The sequence below is a fragment of the Chiroxiphia lanceolata genome, chromosome 2 (genome assembly GCF_009829145.1).
Source record: "Chiroxiphia lanceolata isolate bChiLan1 chromosome 2, bChiLan1.pri, whole genome shotgun sequence".
NCBI classification, from domain to species: Eukaryota; Metazoa; Chordata; class Aves; order Passeriformes; family Pipridae; genus Chiroxiphia; species Chiroxiphia lanceolata.
Genome location: NC_045638.1, coordinates 113,415,383 through 113,436,377, shown reverse-complemented (window position 1 = coordinate 113,436,377; position 20,995 = coordinate 113,415,383).

The window sequence follows — 20,995 nt, the reverse complement described above, 5'->3', positions numbered from 1 at the left end:
TTGACAGTGAATGAGGCTGTAATCAATTTGCCTGGAGCAGGGGAGCTCAGAATAAACCCTGAAGGCTTAGGGAGATGGCTTGCTAGGGGGATGGACAGACTGGACAGCCCCCTGTGTCCTTCCTTGTCCTGGGGAAGTCACTTATGAAAACACTAATGGAGCATTATAATGGTCACTTTTAACTGTTGAACCTCAGTGTTTTGAAGCTTCAAATAAACTTTTCCACAAGGTTGTCATAGCACAGGTCCCATATCAGACCAGACTTGCAATACTTCGGTTTGCTCACACTTTCTGCAACTCCCTGGTTGCCTGAGTTTTTTATCACTGAAAGTTCTATAATTGCCTGTCGAGTTTTTGTTTTGTGTTTGTGAGGTTTTTGGGATTTTAGTCTAAAATTTGCCTTTAATCTTATGAGGTGTGGAGTGTCATGACATTTTGTTCCTTCTGGGCACTTGCAACAGTAGTCTCTAGCAGTACTAGGGAAACATCCTAAACCTGGATGGTGAGCAGATTGTGAGTGCTGCTGTTTGCCTGCCGTGAGCTCTGCATGCATATTTTGTTCTCCTGGTTGTTAAATAGGAATGTATAAATGCAGCTGCTGAGTAGGGAAGCACCACTGATTGGCAACCAGCATTAGCCAAAGGTCAGTCCTAATTACTCTGCCTTATTTGCATGAGAAGCTTTGAAAGATAGATAGAGAAGAAAGTGTCTGTGGCATTTTCTGCCAACAAATTACTTGGCTGACAGGAGGGTGTCATTGTTCATCAGCACCAATGGACTGCAAGTTGGTACTTGTGCAATTAAGCAGGATGGAAATATTGCCTCAGAGTTAGCTTTCTGGGAGTAATTACCTTAGGTGTCAACACATGCTGATGAAAAGGAAGAGGATGTATTTACTATACATGTGAATCAAAATTATGAATGATTAGTCAGTTGTTTAAGATGATCACCTCTGTCTCTACCCCATCCTTTCTTCCTCTTGTTTTCTGCATGTTTTATAGCTAGTTACAGCAGGGAGGGATAGTGGGCCACACCTACCCTAATTAGGCTCTGCTGATCAGAGTTTTGACTATTTCTCATGTAATTGAACCTTGTGAGCTTTAGTGAAAGATTAAAGCTTTTTTAAAGTGTTGTTATATAGACATAACCCCACAGCTCTGGTAAAGGCATTGCAGAGCTGAGGTTGAAGCAACTGAAACAGCAACACAAGGGAGGTCTGAGGAGCTAAAGGAAAATCTGACTTTTGGAAGAGATCTGAAGGCAGGAGGCCCTTAATTAACAGGACTAGTGGTTTTGGATGATTTGGGTTCTGCATGTCAAACTTCCGTTACCAGAATTTCAGTGGGGGCTGTGGAAACTAAACCCCTTAGGGAGTGTCTGTTGATTACCTAAAGGTGTAGTCAATTAGGACCAATTTTAGGATGCAAAACCATTACTTCCAGTGAAAGCTTTTATTCAATAGCTTTGATAGGATGACAGAGCTTGGCTCCAGCAATTCAAATATTGCCAGAGATAGACCAGACCTGGCAAGTTCTAAGATGTATGTCCATGTCACCTTTGTGTACCTGCGACTCTGGGCAAACGCTGCTGAGTCTTTGCCATGAAGAGTAGCATGTCCGTGGTGTTAATTGTGCAAATTCAGTTTTAAATCTGCGTGCTCTTTTTCTTTTACCCTGAATAAATCAAAGTAGAAATAGCAGCTGCTTGAATTTGTCAGTTGAGCTGACGTGTTTTTTTCCAACTCTGTCCCTAGCTTTTCTTTGTTACATATTTAAACTAGTGCACAGGGTTTCAAATAGCCTTCCTACCTACTTATTAAGTTACAGAAACTTAAAGTTCTGCAGAAGCCAAGCACCCAAGCTCTGCTGTCACTGAATGACAGATGAGCACAAGTCCTTTATGCTCCTTTGAACTGCACCACCTTTGTGCTTGTCCTGTGCACAGGACACGAACATGAAGCCTAAACACACACACCAAAAACCCTCTCACAAGTGAAGCAGTGGCTGTAGCCTCACATAAATCAGAATTTTGACTTACCCTTTGCATAACAGGAAAATACTCGGAGACAAAGAGCTGTGTGTCGTCCTCTGAGACAGCACAATTTATCATGCATTAGGATCCTGTGTGTGGCCACAGGCAGTGCTTGGTGGAGCAGGGTGATGAATTCTGTCCTACTGTGGAACCTGTACCCCTGTGTATTGGGGATCACTCTGCGTTGTTTCCCTCCTCCTCCTGGGTGGGATGGGGCAGGTGTGGCACCTCCTCGAAACAGGAGGTGCTTTGGGGTCCAGCAAAGGCTTTGGGATCCAAGAATTCTTGCTGCACCTGAGACCCTGCACATTTTTTCTAGCACAGCAGCTACACTGTCTCCTCCCACCAAAATAAAGAGGCCAGCTCTGCCATGGAGAAGCAAAGGTATACCACTTGCTTCTTTACGGGAACAGCTTAGTTTGACTTATTGGCCTATTGATAAAATTCCACATTGATTGTGTCAGCATAAATGTAATGTAGGCTTAATTTTTTTTATTACCCCAAAATTGCTTTTCAGTGAACAAGTTTCAAAGCTAATTTACATCATACTTCAATGCCTGAATAAGCCTTCTACTGAGAGGATTGAGACAAAAGTTGCTATCCCCTGCAAACCATCCTTTACTGGGTTGCATAAACTTTGTTTAACATCTTGCTTTGTAGTTGGGGTTATCAGATACTTCTCATGTTTAGAAATTGAATTCATACAACATTTGAATTGTAGGACAGTATGATGATCTGAATGGTTAATTCAAAGGCAAAAATCATCAGATGGTAAAGGCTAGAAAATGGGAGACTTGAGCTTAAGCTTGGAGCTGAGTCGAAGTAGGAGGGCACAGTTATATCACCACACTGTGATAAACCATGTGAGTAAACAATGGCAAAAATAGGAGCCTGAGGACAAGTCTTGTGGTATTTGGTGGTCAGCAAAGAATCGCTGAGGAAAACAAGTCTTGAAACAAGTCTAACTAGGGTTAGAGAAGGCTACCTTGGTAGAGTTGAGGAACTTTACACCCTTGGTTTATATAGCATTTTTGACTTTGACGATGCTACAGATTTCTAAAGACTTCCAAAATCCCTTATTTATACATTGTTGTTTGGTCTTCTGCTAAACAGAAGAGGTGAAAGAGAGACATTTACAGCAAAAGATAATTTCCAGATGGAAAAGCTTTCTAGCTTAACTGCCTGAGAAATCTGTGAGGTTTTAGTTCAAGTCCCTTCATAAATTAAAGGGTCCTGCTTACAGTGTGCTTATTTTCATATTTGATTAGTAAGCCCACTGAAAACTTTGCAAAGAGCAAGACTTTGCAGGGAGGCCATTTCTCTCTCATGTCATCATTTGTCACTCAGTGCTGTTAAATTAAAAGCAGCATGGCTGCAGCTCAGCTATTATCTCCAGCCACTTAAAGGCCAACAGTTTCAATTTTAAAGCATTTTACATTTCTATGAGTTTCAGTAACACATCCTCACCCACGACTGCTCAGCTTTTTATTAAGTCTGAATGAAGCAGAAATGTGAAACCATCTTACTGTGTGCCTTGAAGTGTTCCCAGCAAAAGTTAATGTGCCAGTGTGTTGAGTTTGGTAACGTGGTTTGGGGGTTGTGGGGTTTTAATTTTTTTTCCTTTTTTCTTTGGAGTAGAAAGGTGGTTTTAGTAGTGCATAGAGTACCCAGAAAATTGTTTGCTGGTGGGAATGTGGTGCTGGCAGCAGCCTGAAGTGTCTGCTACAGCTGCTTGTAATATGAAATCATTTTCATTCCTTTGCCTCTGTAAATGTACTGATAACTTTCATTATCTGAATTAACAAAATCAGGGCGGTGGGGAGGGGGGGAAAAATCATTAAAGGGAGATTATACAAAGTTGATACCACTGTTTGTCCCAGCTTTTCTATTTTTCATGTTATGTAGTAAATCTTGGTTAATCCTGTGTAGTAATAGCTGATGGGTGGAGGGTTGTCTCCCAAAAAGCTTGGTTGCCTTTATTTAATGAGGGCTAGAGAGGTGTCAAAAGATGGCAATCCATCTGGGTTACCTTTCCCTATACTTCCATGTGTCCTTTAGTCTGTCACGGCTACCACTGAACAACCACACCAACCAACAGAATAATTCTTTATTGAGCAGAAACAACTGCTAAGAATGTGTTGATTGAAATTTGAACTGCCTCATGGCATGGACTATTTTAATGTGCCACAAGAAAACTTATGACGAGTTCATTACACTGGCAGTTGAGTAGAAATAATGAGGAAATACTGTATATTTATATATTTGAGGATAGAAAGCAATTTGCAGACATGTGCCTTAAAAGATCTTTGATTTCTGGACAAGAGCTCCTAGAGTTTTACACTTACAGGAACCTGGCAAGGTAAACTTGTTGGGATCAAAGTAATTTTCATAAATAATCAAGTCTCCAAATATCTTAATACTGACAGAGATAAAACTCAGCCAAGGGAAGAATAATCCACCTGGCCTTCAGGTGACTGGGCAGTTTTGCTTTTTATTAAGAGCAAATAAGCCTTCAAGGCCAGGGATACTGCCAATGCTTTTGCTGTGAGCAATGCTGTTGGGACTGGGTCAAGTATAAAGAGGATAAAATCTCAGACACAGTTTGATAGAAGCAGTGTGTATCTAATGTCCTCATGTAAGATTTTTTTTTTTTTTCCTGAGGTGCTTCCTATGAGAAAGATGGTCTTGATCTAAAAAAACCATCAAAACCTCATAATAAAGCAATCATCTGGGGATGTGTGTGAATTAATTTGTTTATCTAAATAACACCGAAGGACTGCCTGAGAGCTGCTACTGCATTTGACTTACAAACCTTACAGGTTTGCTCTGAAGAAAAATTCTTTGCTTTTTCTAACTTTGCTCTCTTGAAAGATGGTCCAGCTGATCTTTGAATCTGACCATTTGTTGGTTGCCATAAGATTGATCCTAGGAGGAGAAATACCTGAGGACAATAAAGGTCTTTGATTTCCAACTTCCAAACCTTAAGGTTCAGATCTCCCTCTGCCAAGGGTATGTAGTTGGAAGAGCAGAGGAGGCACCCATCTGTTTGCCACCCTGTGCCATTGCTTTTGTTCTTACTGAAACATTAAGAGAACATCACCCATCCTGAGAGGGAAAGGGGAGCTTAAGGGTAACTTTCTTTGAAACTCAGCAAATGTGAACTGATCAGAGATGAAAATTAATGTTATGTATTATTAATTAGAGAAAAGGCCTACCTATGAATACAGCTCTAGCTGTATTCATAAGAGCAGACACCTGGTAGCTGAACTTCTTGAAGACACATTTTGAAACTCCTTTGATTCATTTGAACTGTGCTGGTATTGGCTTGTTGGCTGCAGAGCTCCCAGCCTGCTGAGAAGGTTTCTGCAGGACAGTAACATCTTCTGGAGTTAATCTTAGCTTCCTAGTGGATTGGAAAAATACCAGTTTGTATTTGAATATGGAACAAAGCTCAGTATAGTTTAGGAATTGGTTCACCTTAACCATAGACACCTTATAACCACACTACTCTCAGTTAAGAAGTACTTGTGCATTGCAAAATACTGAAAATAAGTTCTCAATTGAAGGCTGCTTTGTTTTTTGTAGGTTTGTTTTTTGTTTTTTTGAGAAAGTGAAATGTCAGTGACAAGGAAACAAGTTAGTAAAACAAAACCTGAGACACTAAATCTTTTTTCCCCTCCCTTACTTTTCTTCTCTGCAAAGTAGAAAGAAAATGACCCTGGTATTCTTGTTTTGAGTAGGGGTATTGAGCTTGTAGGAGGGGGTGAGGATATTGCTATGAAACCTTGGAGAAGATGATTTCCTGCTTGGGCCCTCCTTGCCAGGAAAGGAATCTCCCCACCGAAGCCACAGGGGTTCCTCTGACTTGAGAGCAGAGCCTCTCAAAGGTGATACGAGGCATTAAATATCCTTTAAAAAAGTCATTCTAGAGTTGAATCGTCCAAAGTGTGTGTGTTTGGGAGAGGGGGAGTGGGGAGAATCCCTGCTTTGAGAGAGGGTTCATGTTGTTTTCATAAACCACTAGGTTGACTAATTTGAAATGGTTGCAGTGATTTCTGAATTGCCTTTAAACTGGAATTTAATGTCACTGTGTTCAAAATAAACAACTTCCTTTTTTTTCTTTTTTCTTTTATTTTTGTCAACCTCTGAGTTTGATTTCCTGAACGTTTTTTGTATCAGCTTGAGCTGTTGTGCTTTTGGCTTCACTGCCTCTGAGGCTGCAGGAATCTCCTTCACTCTGGGGAACACAGAGCCCTGAGTACTGTGGTGAGTTAGAGTTCCCTACTTTTACTGCCTCAGACTTGGTGATCAAACATGGAAATCCATTAAAAAACCCCAATTCTAAACCCACTAAAAAACAACCCCAATGCAAAACTATCTTCTTTTGGGAGTAGTGCTGTACACAGGCTTTCTGTGAATCAATTTGTAAGTAGCTCTGAAGCCCAATTTAGTCAATGGTTGATGAGTGTAGAAGGAGCATCTGTCAGACAGCCCCACTCTTGCTCACATCACCTTTACCCCAAGGAAACCACCTGGAAAATCCTTCTCGGTGCTTTCTCCTTCTGTGAGATTTATTTTTGCAGACCTATGCTCTAGGTTTGCAGACCTGTTTCAGGCTAAAGCTACACCAGTCACTAATGTTTTAAAGTGCATTTAAACCTCTAATTATGGGAAATGAAGGAGACATGTAGCTCACTATCCTGTTTAAAAATTCTAATGGAACGGCACTGGAGCTGTTGTGATATTTTTCTTTTTTTTTTAATATGCACTATGAATTCCTGAGACATGAAGAATGTAAAATCCTGTCACCCTTTGCAGGGCAAGAACTTGATGTTAACATGTCTTAATGTAGCAACTGAAGGAAGAAAATTCTCCTGGCTGCTCTGCAGTGATGCAAGTGCTTCTATGTACTTTTCAACCTGATACTATTCATCATGATCATCATCATGGCTGGGCTTCGCGAACGAAGATTTGGGAAGGCACTGTCCACATTTGCTGCAGGCACGCTGGTGGCTTATGAGGCCAATACGTGACAGACATATCCGATTGCAAAAGGCGCAGCAGAAAGACTCCTTAGATGGCGTATTTTGCAAGATACGGTTCTTTCTGCGTTGCCTTTTTTCCTCGAGAGTGATCCTGCGTGAGTTCTCAAAGGAGACAGCTGCGTTACAGATGGTGTGTCTCCAGGCCTCCCGATTGGAGGCCAGAGTAGACCAGTTATGGTGATCAATATGGCCAAGGCTGAGATGTTGTTTCAGGGAGTCCTTGAATCTTTTCTTCGGGGCTCCTCTCATGCGGCAGCCAGTGGCAAGTTCACCATAGAGCAGGATCTTAGGGAGGCGGTGGTCCTTCATCCTTGAGACGTGCCCTGCCCATCGCAGCTGCGTTCTCAGTAACATGGCCTCAATACTAGTGACAGCTGCTTGCTCTAGTACAGATGTATTGGTCACATAATCTGACCAGCGGATGTTAAGGATTGTACGGAGGCAGCGCTGATGGAAGCGTTCTAGGAGACGCAGGTGGTGGCGGTAGATGACCCATGATTCGGCCATATAAGAGTAGACAACACTATGGCTTTGTAAACACTGATCTTGGTGCTTTTCTTAAGTGTTTATTACGCCATACTCTTTTGTGGAGTTTTCCAAAAGCATATATGCCTTAGCTAACCTGTTGTCTATCTCTCCGTCGATCTTACCGTCTGAGGAGATGAGGCTACCAAGGTAATTAAACTGTTGGACTGATTTGAGCTCTGATTGGCCAATGGTGATGTGGGGATGATGGGGGACTACCTGATACTATTAAACCCTACAATATTCAGCAAACACCCCCCCCCCAAATAAATAAATAAATAAACCAACCAAACCCAAAAAAAACCCCCCAAAACCCGACCCTAAACCATGCCAGCAAAATAATTACTAATGATGTTCCAGGAAAGCTGGTTTTAGATATTGGGCTCTTCAGCTTTTTTCGATTTTGCCTAAACTCTTGTGTGTGGGGTCACAGCCGGAATCACTGTGCAGGATGCTGAGAACATATTTTCTAAAAACAACTTGTATACCCTTGAAATTACTTTTAAATACCTGTGTTCCATTATTTTAAACTTTTTGCAAGGCCTACTATGGCAATGCCCTTAAAATAAACATTTCTCAGTGACTTGCTTCCACAAAAAATTGATGGCAAACCTTGGAGCTGAGCCCTGGTGGTGCATAATGTGGCATAACTTGCACCAAACAATAGATTGGGACTCTTCTAATCTGCTTTTTATATACTGGGTAGGGATGAAATTGGAGACAGAGAGGCATTATACTGCTGTTATGGAAGTAGGTATGGTGGGAATGCATCTGTTGAATCCTAGAGGAGTGCAGGTCTTTTGTGATGCTTTGGCTTTTGGAACAATTTAAATAAAATCCTGCTTCCACATAGTGGCAACTTTCTGAGTTATGTGATGAATAATGCCAAGCAAAGATTAGGAATAGTGAATATTTATAACACTGCCCTCAGTATGGTTACAGGCAGTTAATAAATAGCAGATCTTCTTTCTCAAAGAAAAAAATTGGACTTTTTTCATCTGTGATAATACTGTAAGTAAAAGATTTTAGCCTACATAACTTCAGTGTTTAAGGTAACATTATAATTAAGTTTAATGAAATGTGTTTGTGTACTGTGTGTGATTGACAGAATTTAGCAGGCTGCACTGAGATAAACAAAGATATTTCACTTTCAGGTGGGGATGTCAGAGGAGTCTTAATAATTAGATCCAACATTCAGAGGGTCCAATGCACCTTGAAAGGATATAGGAGCAACCTATGAATTCTGTGTACTGTTGATATGCAGTCACGCTTTAATTCTTTGGGAAAAGGATGGGAAGTGTTTCATTTCATTTATAAAGCCAAAACTAGCAGAAACTTTTATGAAATTATATGATACATCTACAGTGACCTCTTACAAGCATCATTTTGTGTTGGTGTTATTCATCTGGAAAAGGTTTTGCTAGCATTCAATCTTTCCCAAACACAAGGTCTTGATCCAAATGCTGTAAAGCAGGAGTCTCATTGACCAAACGAGCCAGCTATCAGTAATCTCTCTCCTGATGAACTCACAATCACTTTAATTATGCATTTTTAGAGACGTGTTTGATAAATATAGAACTTCGTAAATTAGTTGAGCCTTTTGATCAGGTTGCAGGTCGGCATAAAGCAAATACAACTCTGAAAGTGCAACCTTTAAACATTTCAGTTTTGAAGGATGATGGTGTCTAAGTGCCCTCCCTGAAGATTTTTCTTTTTCTTCCTCCCCCCCCCCCCCCGTGATTAATTTGCCTGCATTTTCTTTAATCTGTTACCATGTGCAGCAAAGAGACAAATTGTGTTTACATTACCCTGGTCCCTCCCATCATTTCCAAAACAACTGCTTTTGTGCACTTCATGCAGCTTGAATCAGGCCTAATTACAAAGCCCTACATCTGCTTTCAATCTATGGGCCAGCACACAAGGTTGCTCTTGTATTTGGGCTTCCACAGTGGTTTCATGTGTTTATTTATGTTTTGCTTATAAAATGTATATGTATAAACATCCACAAGGACAACAACTTCCTAACATTTGACATCTGTCACACAACAGCTAGGAAGGATTTCCACTTCAGTGCTTTGCTGTCTTCTCAAGACACTTGAGCTCTGTCAGGACAGGCACAAAACTCTAGACTAACCAAGCTCACTGAAGCCATATTAGGGCTCATTAATGTTACTCTCTTTTTGTACCATTTGCATCAGCTGTCTTTGGTTAACAAGGAGGGGCCCAGCTGCTTAAAGACTTCAATAAAAGCTTCCCTTCCAGCATTTGGGTTGGTTCCTTCCATGCTGGAAAAAGTTTTGCTGAACCTAAGATACCATATAATGGTCAAAGAGAGGAAATATCCATTCTGCTGCTGTGTGTACCTTATGTGTTGCATTGGTCTCAGTTTTCCTTGAACTCCTGAATGTCTTCATCCCACCATTTTTCTTTGTTTTGGTTTTGGGGAGGTTTGTGTGTTTGGGGTTTTGTTGGTGGTGGTTGTTTGTTTTCTCTTTAAAAGAGACAATATGTGGATTGACTGAGAGCATGTGAAATACATTCAAATTTAAGGACAGAATTACTTTGTGTGTTGCTTTTTTTTTGCTGATACTTAGCAAGGATGAAAATTCTTTACTGAGGAAAAAAGGCATCAACAGGTAACAATTCTTACAGTCTGTTGATGTTCTTCAGGTATCATGGAATAATGCATGAAACAGTAGAAAGGTGTTTCTGAGAGTTTCTATATTAAAAAGTTACAGTAGACTGATGGCAGAATTAGTCTTAGAGAGAAAAACTGTTATTTAGAAGGTCATTGTTACTACAAGCATTATGTGTGATAAGTCAACTTTATGCATGAAAGAAGATATGAAATTTATTTAGTAGAAAACCAGGATCTCATTATATGCCTTGTATAGCAGGTGGTGGGAAGCCTACAAAAATACCAAAAATAAGAACCAACGAAATCTCAAATTTCACATATGGTCCAGATCATAATATGGAAGTATTACTTATTTTTGATAAGCTATTTCTTAGCTGGGGTACCAAAAAGTATGTAGGATGAATCTGTGTTTTAATACTTGTCTCCTTCTATGTACAGTCAGAGGAGAAAGGAGCAAGCAATAACCTCAAGGTGGAATCTTGGTCATAAAATGCTGTGAGTTTTCTGCAAACTGGCAATATCCAAACTGATTGTATGCCTAATAAAATTTGTATACATTGCATACAGGTGCAGTATCAAAATCTAAATGAGCCACCATTTATATTTCAGATATTGTAGTATTTTATTCTCTACATAATTGAAACTGTGCAGACTTTTAGGGCATTTAAATGCAAGTTTTGATCTAGTTTTGATGTATTTGTGAACAACAGTGCCAGTATTTTTCCACCTTTTTCAGCCATTTGTGGGGTTTTTTAAGTGCATGTAATTATTTCTATTATTATTACAGAGTGCATGTGGTATGGAATAGATCTCCTACGTCTGCTTTGTGTTGTGGGGTATCTCTTATTAGGTAATAAGACTGAATAAAATTGAGAAGGCTCGTTTGCTCCATTTAAATTATACTCTGTCTTAACATCACATTCTGCATTTCCTTCATTTCCTCAATGACTTAATAAGTACTTAAATTAAACAAGAAAAGCGTTCTAACTCATGCTCTACTCTTAATTCACCTGATGGTGCATAGGCACTCTATTAAGAAAGCCACAGAACAGCAGGTGAGCCTTTATCTCGTGTTTCTGCAATGTATATACCATATGTGCTACACAGTTCACTGCATATGCTATGTATGATCACCCACTGCTTTGGCCCCCTGCTGCACCGGGGTACAACCAGGTGATGTAAGAGGATGAGGAATGACTGCCTGATTAATATTCCTGTTTTTTCTTGATGATCTCTCTACTCACAGCACATTCTTTCAGTGGAATGGGACCTAAAACTGTCTTCCCCCTGCCTTCACTCTCCTGTTCTTTCACTCTTTAACTTCGTAGTGAGTGGAACCTCTTGTTGTGGTTCTTCAGCTTATTAGAAACAGGGCTCTTTCCTCAAGCCTTTTTGGATTTCCCAAATTACTCTTGCAACTGAGGAAATTAGTCTGGGATGTGCCAGCTTCATGTGCATAATGCCCCTGCAGTGAGATGAGCGGGAATGTCGATAGCTGCCTCTCTTTGTTTCTGCTCTACCAAATGCTGTAGTAACTTGCATAGTACACTTCTGGGTGAAGAGAATGGTTTTCTTCTGTGAGTTTGTACACATCTAGTGCTTAGTAATTGATTCATGTATTTCATTTTGAGACAGCTTTCCAGGATATAGGGCTTTAATCTTCAGTAATACTTTCCTTACACTGCTATTTAGACCATTATAAATGTATGGGAGGGTGCTTTAGTCTGATTCTCCAGCCCTGGCTCCCCACGAGTTTGGACCCTTCAGAAATATCTGACCAAATGTGTGTCTCCTTCTGTTCCATCCTCAAGGCTGTAAAATGCCTCAGACACACAAGGGAAGGTTGTTTCCCTGCTGGTTCAGGGGACCAGCAAAGCTATAAAGCATCCATGGTGCTCTGCTGCTAATTCCTAAGTCTCTGACTCTTCTGAGGCAGCAAAAGAAAAGGAGAACAGAGGGTGAAGTCAGAGTAATTCCTCTGACTGCTCACATTGGAAAATGGCTGTGAAATGTGTGTGTAGAACATCCTGCAAACTGCAGTTACCCTTGTTTTGAAAAATGCATTGATCAAAGGGACCCTGTCACGTATCTGATTAAGAGCCATGTAAGAGTACTGAAGACATTTCCTTCTGGCCAACAGCTCTTGATTACAGGGGGCTCCTGCAGTGAATTTTCCCTGCCAGCAGACAGCCTTGTCTCCAGGCTCCACCTGACGCTATAGAGTTTCTCAATGGCATGGCTTCTGTTGTTGAAGGCTACTATTCATTCACAGCTTGTAATCAGTGGCTTGTAAATCAGTGGATGAAAAAACTACTGTAGAGAAATGTTCCTCAGCAAATTCCTCTCCCTCCCCCAGATATTGTTTTCCCAGGACATATAGTCCACGATCATGGAAAAATATTTTAAAATTCAACATCTGTAACTCATGATAGAGGTGGAAATGAAGGACCATACCTTCTTCATTACCTGGGAATTTGCTGTAACTAGTTTAATGTGATTTTTTTAAATTTTTTTTTTTTTTTAGGATTGGGTTTGTTTTATAGTAGAGCCAAATTAACATTTTTTATTGTTAACAAGCAATTGAGTTGCGTCTTTACAACACAGTAACCTTCAGAATGACTGAAGGTTTAATGTAAGTGAGAAGTAGAAGAGAGGTTTGGGGTTGTTAGTGCTGATTGTCCTGCATAAATGATTGAAATAGTGTTAAGAAGCTGTTCTATCTGAGGAATGCACTCCAGGTGACTGTCAACAGCTGCTACTACTGCAAAAAGCACATACATCCAGTGAGCATCTCTCTCAGGGGCTGGAGAACACCAGGAGCTATGATAATTAGAGCACAACATTTGGTAGCCAAACCTCAAGAAACACACATCTTTAGGAATAGAACAGGCTCAAAGTGAATTACTGCCAGACGTGCTGCTTGTCTCATGTAACACTGAGAGCTGTGCTATGCATGTAATTTTTATTATTAACTCTTTACTGTGTCAGACAGCAGGCAGAGCTGCATGTTCTTCCGTTGTGGTTCATGATGTCTCTGCAGAAATTCTCTTATGGGACAAATTTTAAGTGATCTCAGTATTTAATGCCACTGACCTAGTGTTACCCAGACCACGCACAGGCACCTACAAAAGTGAGTTCAGGGTGCCCTGATCTATTGAAGATGTCAGCAAGTCACAGTGGTGCCTCCCTGCCCCTCAGTCCAGATGTCCTCCTACCCTTGCCCCAACCAAAGCTGGAAATGCCTTCTCTCATGTGCCTTAGGCCAAAGGAACTGAACTTCTGTGGTGTGCTCACTTCAGGCAGTGATGCAGATGCAATCCTTGAATAAACTCTGCAGCTGGTGTTCACTTTGCTTTTAAACTTTTGAGACTACAATATTCTACTATGGCTAAAAGGTAATTTTCAATGTTTGAGCTCATTTAACGTGCACCAGATGGTTCTTTTTGTACAGAGCTCTAGAATTTGCTCCAGAAGAAGCCAAGACTGAAGGAAGGCCATCAGAGAGATAATGAGATAACTGCTGCAGCCACAGCTCTGAAAGAATCCATGTGATTTTGTAGGGGGGAAACTGGGTAAAGAAGACACAGAGAGCTAGTGAAGAAGCCCGGGCAAGAATTGCTTGAGCATAATGAAAAGTAGTAAGACTGGAGTAAGAAAGGAGGAAAGTTTGAAAAGAAATATGGTTTCTCATTCAATTGAAAGTTAAAATATGGACTATTGTTGGACTTCCTAAAGGACAGTGTGATGATAAGGTCTGCAGTTCCAGTTCCTGCTGGGTGCCAGGGAGTCTCTTTGTGACATGTTTTCAAGTGTATGCTTTAAAAATGGAATTAAAATAAAACCTTCAGTGGGAAGTAGTTTGTTTTTTAAAAATAAGCTCATTCAGTTGAAATCACATCTCTAACAGATTACTATTCCAGTATCCCATACATTCTCAGCTGCATTGAGTTGACAAAATGGTAATCCAAGACTGATTCTGAAAAAAAAAAAGGCAAAAAAAACCCCCAAACAACAAACAAAACACACACACCCCTTCCACAATTACTAGCGTTAGTTGTGGTTTGCAAGAAGAAAAGGTGGAATTTGCATTATTGACATTCTTGGCACAACTTGACTTGGAGTAGTTTCTGCTTGAGTAGGAGCCCCTTTGCTCTTTCGCTCTTCCAGTGAAGATGCTGCTTTCACTTGTTTTGTAAGCCTTCCAAAGGGAAAGAAAAGCAGTATAATTAATATTAGGAGTTAGCTTCTTGCTGCATCAGAAGAAATGATTTGCTGTCTTGTAGTAGATGTTGCATAGGTAAGTTTGCATTATGGAATAGGAGAGCAAACTCCTTTTTCTACCAAACAGGATGATGCTGCAGCCAAAGAAATATATGAAAATGCAAAGGATTGGAGTAGAATAGCTATGGTCAAAAGATGAAAAATAAAAAGGGTTAATTCTGCTTCTATTTTGACCATAATTATCAAACCAATAATTTTTAATTTAAAGAATACTTACTATATTTTTACTCTTGATTATGCAGTTAGCTAATTAGACATGTTATGTTACTTGTTCCCATGAGAAAAATCTTTAAGTGTACTTTGAAGTAAGATCTGGGATGTAAGAAAATTTGTTTCCTAAAATGTATTGACAGATTGCAATTGAGACTGGGTTAGCAAGAAAACCTCGGGTATGGAAAGGATAATTTGCTTAATTTCACAGTTTCTAGAGTTGTTGTCTCCAAAATCATTTTGTCTTTGCACATGCATTACATATATAGTGCATAAATCCCTTTGGATTTAGGATCCTAATAAAATATGTCAAAATTATTTTCTTAAGTGAAATGAGAATTGACTTGACATGTAACAAAGTTGGATAATGTTTTCTGTTCTCGTAACTTCTAATTTTTAGGCTCTTTTCCATTTCTTGGTTTAACAGAGAATAAACACAAAATGCCATAGTTAAGGGTTGCATTGCAAGATTTCCATTAGTAAGACTGGCACATCATCCAGTTCTGCATAAGCCCAAGAGGTTATTTCACCTTCTGGGTATTCACATAAATCAAAATCTCAGACTTTGAGGTTTTCTAATGCTACAAATTGATAGGGATTACTTGTTCTCCAGTTTTTTCTCCTTCAGAAATTCTGAAAGCAATTACTTTTACATTAGGAGTAAAATTTCCTGAAGTTAGGTACTTAAAGATGCAGTCTTACTGCCATGCAGATGACCTAAACATAAAGTCTGTGCAACACTCCTCAAGCCCAGTGGCACCTGACCCTTCAAAATCTGCTTGTTCACCTGAAAGTGCTGACTTGAAGTCATGAATTTGTTTTTTCTGTATTCTTCTGCAACCCAGTGAAATGCAGTGGACTTTTCTCAGGTATACTATGACTTGTACCTACCCATTTCTGAAACTTCTATTGCTTTTCAAAACTGAACCTCTGGACATAAATTCATGTAGAAGTAATTTATTTCTAAGCCATTTTAATAGGCTTAGGTACTAATTAGTTTCGATTTCTTGATTACTGTCTTTAATCATCCTGTGACTGGTCACTTGACCCTAATGACTCAATCTTTCTAACTTGATTAGAAAGCTATGGGCATTGGTAAGACTAGCTGCCTTGATATAAACTGTTTCTGGAAGAACCTTTAGCATGAATGTCAAAAGAATAGTTGCTCAGATCCATCATTTCCCTCTTGTTCATGCTTAGTGCTTTCCCAATTTTGTAACCAAGGATTTCTAGGAGACCTGATGGGTTCTCATTCCTTTTTGATGTTGTGCTTGACAAACACCAAGCTGAGTCTCAGCTTGGCTGGTACTTCATCACTGGGAAAGGGGAAAGACCTGTATGTAATTACTGGGTCTCTTCTCATGATGAAACTGTTTTCCCTAGAAAGGGTCTTTAAAATGATAAGACAAGCTTAATATCAGTAAGTATCTCTGGTATTTCCATTCTATTATGAGTCATGTTACAAACTGCATTCTACCCTATGTGACTGGGGAGGAATTCAGCATTTAATTTTCCCCTGGTTCCTACTACATCTCTTATTTATGTGAATAGAAGATACAAAAAAACCCCAGTACATAACAAGTGAATTGATTTTTTTTTTTCATGTGTTTCCTTCATATTTTTTCAGTTTCCTCTTGTATGTGTGTCCTTTGCTTTTTCATGCCTCTGCTTTTGACTCTTTTTTCTTTTTTCCTTCTGTCAAACATTAGTTTTTTGATTTGTGTCACATTTCCTTCTCCCTCCTCCACCTTTCCTGCCCTCTGAAGTCTTCACTACATTTAACTCTGGTCTTAATTAATCATTGCATTGCTTTCTGCTAAAACTTGCATAAGCAGAGATGATCTGTAATATTAATGGAAAACAAATCCTGGGACTGTATTCCAATTTCATTTTCTTCTGCTATTGGAGTTTGTAGGCAAGAACATCTTATGCTGACCTTGCAGAAATTTGATGAACTTTAATGTATTAGGAAGTGCATAAATCCAGGCAAAACTGTAGAATCTAAGCACTTGTTACAGACACAAAGAGCCCTAAAACTACAAAGCCTTTCAGAAATTGCTTCTTGTTCTTATAATACTTCTACAATTGTGATTGTTTAGAGGCTCAATAATCATTTAATTAGTAATTTTGCAGTCTTAAGTGGATGAAGATTTTTTTTCGGGGTACTGATTGGCTTCATTTTGGCAAAAATCTGTGTTTAAAATGTTACTGAAGAACATGAAAGCTGCAGATGGAGAAGTTGGATTTCTTTGCTTCTAGCAGGTGTGGAGGCAGTAATCCCTGAAAGAGAGTTGAGGAATTATTCAACGCTATAACTACGTTTGCTAATTTTTATAAGGAGAGAAACAGATAAAAACATTAACTGGCTAGTGATCCTTGTGGTGTGTTAGCCAAGATGATAAACTGATTATAACTGCAAATTGGTATTGAGAGTCACTCAGAGGTACAAGCATAACAATTGTTTTTTCCAAGGTGCACAAGGATGTTTGGTCAAGATGTATATTTTTTTTTTCTCTCTCCCTAGAACTAAATCAGAAATGGTGAAAAGAATGTGAGGAAGAAAACTGATCAATATTCATGGAATTGTGTTCAGACCATTGAGACTCTGGGCACTGGGTTTTAGTTCTGGTTATATGAAATGAAACCAGACCTTTGGGGGCTGTGTGCAGCTTTAGGAAAAGCTATCCTAGAGAAATATTTGCTAAGCAACTGGTGTGTGATAATTCAGGTCTCCAAGAATCTCTGGAAATGCCTGTGGTAGAGGGACACTTTTTCATCTTGAATGTGTGAAATATTAATGCCTGGTATATAAGGACACCGCAATATTGATAAGAATTCATGAAGGCAATAAGTTTTCCTATTCTATCAGACTACATCTAGAGGAAAAAATATTGTTAGACTGGCAACAGCTTTTCCTATATGGCTTCTTCATATTCTTTTCAGTGCACAAAGCTTATCTCTGCAGTTGCTTGAGCAACAATCTCTTGGATGCGTCATGAGGGTTCTTCACTCTCTGGGTTTTGCAAGTCACTGCAGAGAAATGTATTTTTTTCTGGTGCACCCTTTCACACTGCTTTTTCCTGTTCCCAAAGACTTTTTGGCCTTTTTTTCCTCACCCCCTCCCCTTATCCTCTCATGATTGATAGACCTTCCAATAGTTGATTGATTTTATTTTTTTTCTCCCCAATTCTTTTTTTAGAGGGAACAAAGCACTTATTCAATGTATTGCTAATGATAGCACTAAATTAGATTCTCCAGAGAGGACGGGCAGGAATTTTGTGTAGCTCTTTCAACTTCCAGCTGAATCATACCAGCTACCTATTCCCAGCTGAAGAACCCTTTATTTCCCTTTTTTTTTGGGTGTGTGTGTGTGTGTGTGTAAATTTAAATGTCATTTATCTGTAGGGGATTACAAGAAATTTATCACGAGAGGGCAGGTCCGCTTCTGGGGATTAAAGCAAAGACTTGAAGTATTTTTTGTATTTTTTTCCCATAATTTATATTTATTCTACATTTTATTAATAAGTTGAAGCCTTTATAAGGAGACAGAGTAGACAAGTGAATAAAGTAGTGGAATTAGGTCTTGAGTATGTAAAGTTTGCTGGCTTGGTTATAGTCTCTTGTGTGGCTTTTCACAACTTCTTTTTTTCCCTGTGCATATTAATATCATAATTTCACAGTTTTTTAAGATTTCTTTATGATAGCACTATAGAACACCTGCATGTTATTATGAGAGAGTGAAAAAGCTGAAAAAAACCTTTAAATATCTGTATCTCTTCTTAGCATCTTTTTGCAAACATGTTATTAGTAATCATAAGAGTATGGAAAAATCATTCTGGAATCTGATATTTTTAAATAAAAATTTAAAAGCCCAGACTCCAACCCACCTACCAAAAATTTGCTAGACCAGGCTATGGAACGGCTTTTTATTGTTGGCTTTATTTATCCCACCTAGGGGGAAGCTGTCTACTATAAAAACAGTATTATGAAAGATAACAGAGGGTCCCATGCAATTATTCATAATTCAGGGATAGCCAAAGCCTGTGGCTGGTATAAGATGGGAGGAGAGAAAACAAAGACCTGGATGGGAAACACCATTTCCCCACAGGATCTGTTGAGAAAGTCAATTTTATTTTTTCTCTTTAACTGCAAGATTCCTCCACATTGTTTTGCTCCCCAGTTGGGCTCTGAGTACTGAAAATTTGCATGGGGTGTTCCTCCAGTGACTTTGGTGAAGGTGGTCCTTGGGTTCCTCCCCATCCCTTAAAGGGAATTATTCTTTCCTCTGGTTAGGGCATGAGAAACCTTCAGTGTTGGAAGGATGGCAGGTCAGCATTCTTTCTTCACAGAAGTCCAGGGCAGCTACTAGTGTACTTTGTGGGTTTATTTGGTTTTGGGTTTGGTTATTTTTTTTCCTATGTATGCATGTTGTCCATTTCTATATTGTCAAATCTAAAATATCCCACCATCTCTATTTCTGAATGCACCCACAGCAGTGCTTTCTGTTGTGGTTTGTTTGTTTGACTTGTGGGTGAAACAACAGGGAACCCACAGATGGCATCTAATATTTAGCCAGGAAGAAATCAGCACCAATATCACAGAGGAAAGTGTTATAAATAGAAAATGTGTTTGTGGAAGAGCTAATTAATTTACAGTGAATACACCAAGCAAGTTAACTGGTGCCAGATTCTAGCAGGAATATTTTAAACTGACATTTTCTCAGTCATCAGAATAACTTTCATTTATCTTCAGCATGAGGAAGTGTAAAGAAGCCGTGGGAAGTCTGATGGTGTGTTGCAAGCTTTTCTGAATGCCAGCTCTGCCAAACTTACACTCTGTCTCAGTTGTACAGCATGTGCTAGTGAGGAGAAAACGTGTTCAGTGGTGTCACAGCTTTTGGTTGCATAAAGCATTCCCAGTTACCTCTTGGGGAAGCTCAGGGATGCAGCCCCACTTCAGTGAAAAGCCGTGCAGCACAATGTGATTTCTCCCATGTTGAGGTGGGGCTGTAATCGAGATAACCAACAACAACAGATGGGTTTATTCACTTGTTTGAGTTTTTTTTTCCCTTGGCACACTTTAAGACCTGGATTTAACATCTATGGTTAAATGATACTTCACCTTACCTCCCACATCTGGCCCTTTCCTTTGAGCCCTGGATGCAAAAGAATGGCTTGTCTGTTCCTTGTGCCTTGCCTTAAACTCGAGATCTGTGGCGTAATTTGGCCCCGGTTTGATAAGACGCAGACACAAATTCAATCTGCTGTTACTAAACCTGGCCATTTATAAATCTCTTGATGATACTGACACTTTAAGCAATATTTCTTCTCTCTGTGCTATGTGGGGCAGAGGCAGGCCTGGTGTGAATGCCAGCTAAACTGCAGTGTCATGCTTGGGTCAGGCACATGGGGACACCGGCACATTCCCATTGCTTAATCTCCAGATCCTGCCAAGCAGCCCGGTTTACATCACACTACTGGCAAACTGGAGACAATCTCCAGTGCTGTTTTGGAGATACCAGCCATGAGTACTGACTTCCACAGAAATGGGTGATGGAGTCCACAGAGAGAGGAGCTAAAGTCCCTTTTTCTGTCCGTCTTCTATTTTTCCTTCGCTGACAAAGAGCAGTTCTTCCTGAGCTCTTTTCCCCTATAGATATTTTTTATATGTTTAAGTTGAATCAGCGCAAATTTCTCTTTTGTTTTGCTGGTGCACTTCACTTTTATGGAATTAAATAATTCTTTTTAATTTTTACTTTAAATATCCAGCTTTAATATCCAGAATTTTTAAATTCCTTTTTCTGTAGTGGGAGGCTCTCAACACTTGTTCAATTTATGGATTACATGACTTCGGAATAGCTGGGGAAACCTTTCAGGGTGATAAAGCTCTTTCTGCTTGGAATAAATTTACTTATAGTATTTGGTTCTGGGTCTTGCAACAAAATACAATATTTAGTAGCTCCTCAAAAATAGCTGTGTGGAACATACAAATAATGAGGCTAAAATATCTTGAGATTAAATATTCTTAATTTTGACTTTCAGTATTTTTTATTGTTTGATTTCTATGCTCATCTGACTTCTTCAGCCACTCTAGTGAGCATGGTAAATACAGTATGAGATGTACTGAGAGTCCTACTCCCACTCTTTAGCATTTGACAAAGTTGCTGTTTGTTTGACTTGTCTCTGGAAATAGCCTTCAGGCCTCCTGGTGCAATATTCTTGTTCAAATTTTCGTCAGCTCTCACAGTTTTTTGCCTCAGTGAAAT